Source organism: Lactuca saligna, chromosome 6, assembly GCF_052625555.1.
Source record: "Lactuca saligna cultivar CGN05327 chromosome 6, ASM5262555v1, whole genome shotgun sequence".
NCBI lineage: Eukaryota > Viridiplantae > Streptophyta > Magnoliopsida > Asterales > Asteraceae > Lactuca > Lactuca saligna.
In genome coordinates this window covers 127164361-127168454 of record NC_136422.1, presented here as the reverse complement: position 1 = coordinate 127168454, position 4094 = coordinate 127164361, and the positions used below count along the sequence as shown (strand labels likewise).

Here is a 4094-nt window from a genome sequence, read left to right as displayed (position 1 = left end):
TTTTTTTTTTTTTTTTTTTAACTTTTAGTATTTTTAATTAATAAATTATATTTAAAAGTCAAAAAATACAACTCAAATATTTTTTAAAAATAATTTTTAGCTTTTACCTCTTAAAAGCTAAATCAAAAGGAATTTTTAGGAAAACACCCCCTACCATATCAAACCGGTTCGAATCCGGATTCTTACCGGATCTAAGTTAACCTTAAAATCCAATCCAAACAGGATCAGATTATGATAACGTCACCATATCCTGATCGGATTTTGTGTTTATCAGAGGGAAATGATGAGATTGAAATTGAAGGAGGAGGCTGAGCAACAGCTTAAGGATTCAAGGAAACAGCTCATCCATATACATCCCCCGGCTTCCGTCAATCAACTCCTCCCTGTTCTTGATGTAAGCCCCCGATTTGACTTTCGTTTCCAAAACGAAGCCCTTATTTATCTTTGAATTTCAAACTTTCACCTTTTGAAATCTAGAATCAACGTCAAAATCTACTACACAAGCAAAACAACTCTTGTTGATTTCTGAATTCACAAACAGTAGACACAATTCGACACTCGAAAGTAGGAATTACCGAGTGTTTCTTCTGTTCATACCCTCAATTTGTCCAACGAATTCCTTCTTTTCTCTAGGTTCCTTAGCAAGCTGAGAAACGTCTATTCAGTCATGAAGGTGTTGATACATGATGGTCTTTCAAGACATTCAGATGTTGATGTGAAGGTTGCAGACGCTGTTACTTCATCCATCACTGAAATAACAAGAATCGCAGCACCTGATGCACCTTACAATGATGAACAAATGAGGGTACACCATACAACCATACACACCACTTGTTACAAAACTTCCATATCATATATTTTGTTTTTAAACCATTTCTGTTTACACAGGATGCATTCGGTTGATTGTTTCTTCGGGTAATTGGTTCTTATAACAAAGGGTCTCAATTCTTGAAACCTTTTCTGAAGTCGAATCATTTCTCATCATGATTGATCTTGAATGCGATGAACTGATTGTGAACATGTTTCTTTCTACATTTTCTTGGATCAGTATTCATAAGGTGTGTTGTAGATCTTTATGTTATACAAGAAATAGGAATACTTTTAGTTATTTGTTTATTATATTTATAGCTTGGTACTTTCATTTCTTCGTATTTGATATTCTAGCAATTTCATCCAAATAAAAAACATTTCTCACTTCTATAATCAGGTAAATTTTCCAAATTGTAATGGTCTGTTTATTTCAAGTTAAGAATAATTTTGTAAAATAAAAACCAATAAAAAGGTAATTCGCGGAATAAGGTCCCAATGGTAAAATTCTTTATATTTAAAAATGTTTAATGGCCTACTCCCACGACGGTGTAACAATGTGAATTAGAGACAATAGTTTAAGACAAATATTCTTACATACAAGTGAAATCTCATATGACAACTTCTTATAAAAGTCCACAAGCTAATTCATCCGAAGTCTTCTTTAAATCTTCCAATTCGGATACATGCCAAAATACAAGTGTGAGGCTTGGAAAGCCTATTGATATACCCATATATATATACTCTAGAAGGGCCAATGATGTGTGTGATCATCCAATCCCAAAGTCAAAACCCTAAAAAAAAAAATAGTTTTCAAAACATGAAATGGTCATTAGTATCACAACTTGGGGAAAAATAGTTCAAACAAATCTCATAATAACCATTTGTAAAATACATCAACAAATAGAAGTATGCAATGCATATGCAACTACTCTTAATTCCCATGTTATTCTCATAGTGCTAACTCACCAAATATGGCTACAATGGGCATGTGTGAAGATAACAAGTAGCATACCCTACACTCTACCCTCCACACCCATGTGAATAGATCATATAGTTGTCCGGTGCTTGGTTCTAGGATGCCACTAGCCCATCATGTAGAACCAAACGTAAGTCCCAGCGTTCTAGAAGGGCATCATCTTGATTGAATACCACGTTTTGGATATCCAAGTATCAAGCTCGATCCTCCATACCCATGTGAATAGATCACATAGTTTTCCACTGCTAGGTTCTAGGATGCCACCATATAGAACCAAACGTCAGTCCCTTGTGTCCGTGAGACGTTCTAGAATCTAGAATGCCTTCACCCATCTTGCCTTGATTGTATATCATGTTTTGGATATCTAAGTCTTAGGCAACCACATGTCTTAGCCCATCCTAATATGGATGCATAAGTTAATGATCAAAATTATTTCTAACCAAATATTGATAGACTTTTATATACAATCTAATTTTTAATATCACACACACACACACACACACACATATATATATATATATATATATATATATATATATATATATATATATATATATATATATATATATTACAACTAGCTGTATATTCTCATTGGAATATATAGCTAATATATGAATGTGTAACATATAACTTTATCATAGAATATACAACTAAAAACCATCTTGTTGTATAAGCACCGTTAACGCATTTTAGTTGTGTATTCATAACGGAAATACAAATAACACATTATATATTTTTAGAAATGATCATAACTAAGAAATTAACTAGTTGATTATTCTAATGTGAAATACCAACACCTTAATAAATTGAAAATACTGATGAGTTTCTTAGTTATACATGACATTATGAATACACAACTAACTGATGTGTAAGAAGTATGTGGGATAATTTTAATTTTGATTTTGAGAAAATAACATGTGGCATTTATTTAGTCACCACCTACAGTTTGGAATGATAGGATCACGGTACGACACCGCTCTTGCCATCATTCGTCCATAGGCTTAAAGACTCACAACTAGCACCTTGGTGGGCCTATAGGCATGTGACCATCATCCTACTGACCTGCATGAACCTAGTTAATATCCTTTCTGACACCTACCAACGATCTGAACACATCTTGCAATAGGCGATACCAAGGACCACCAAAAATAATACTTACAAATGCTAACACCTATCAATACCTCTTCATCAATTTCTATGGTCCGACCATAGCCTTCAATTTCCATTCCATCTCTAGCACAAGCGCCACCACTACTATTATTGAGCACAACCCATAAAGAAAAACAAACTAACTGCCTTAGATCCACAAACCTCAATTCCCAATAGGCATCCAAACAACGATGGATGCTAAAGTCCAATCGTCACCCTACAACAACCTACACATGCTATAGAGCAACCGTATACAACATCTACATATGAATGTTGTTACGGCCAAGATCCTTAATCCTATACAGGATCCTGAATCTCTAAAATATCTGAGGATCCTTAAACCTATCTAGGATCCTGGATGCTAAAGGAGTCTCAGGAGCTCGAACATACATCAAGATCATGAACACCACCATTATTATTTCCTAACAAGTTTAACAGCTATATTTCTTGTTTATTTCTTACATGTGCAGAATTGGTTAACATAAGACTCATTCTCAATTAAGAAACATTCCAATAAGGCTTAAGATCCAGAAATACCAAGTTAAAGCACGTGTAACCACCAGTTTAACAGGATCCCGGAAATCTCAGATTTATAGTTACTTACCCTAGACTATAAATACACTTGTAAAACTCACACAACCGGTACAAATAGCTGACACCTTACTTATATAGACTCATTTATCATTTGTAATCGTATTATCAAGCTCATCTCTATAATTTACGTTCAAATCGATAAGATCATACAAGGCAGGTGATCATTATCACCTCCCAAGGTTATATGTCAGAGATCCTAACAAGGATCAAGGATTTTCCATGTAAACCACTTGTGTTATTTTGATCTCAATTCCATATTCACATTAATAACAACACCACAATCTCTCATGCAATTTGGTTGATATCCTTCTGATCGGTTTTTTACCAAAACAATTTGACACCCACCGTGCGGCCATGGTGATTATAGTTCTGGAAAAATCATGTCTACGCAATCAACCTCATCTTCTTCCTCTATTCTTCCCATTTATTCTAAAAACATTCCACCACCTCCAAGTGGACCTCTTGGTCAGAAGAAAACTTCTGATACCTCTAAAAAGAACATTTCTCCGATCATCAGCCATGGGAATCTAGGATCCCCGGGATTCCATAATCTTCCCATTCTAAT

At 34.6% G+C, this 4094-nt stretch overlaps 1 long non-coding RNA gene across 1 annotated transcript; it reads left to right on the top strand.

Annotated features, from left to right (window-relative positions):
* The first annotated feature begins 231 nt into the window (after positions 1 to 231).
* Positions 232 to 1141, top strand: LOC144999912 (uncharacterized). Its single transcript, XR_013661044.1, has 3 exons — positions 232 to 394; positions 634 to 805; positions 889 to 1141. It is a non-coding gene; the product is annotated as an uncharacterized LOC144999912 (long non-coding RNA).
* Positions 1142 to 4094: the final 2953 nt, after the last annotated feature.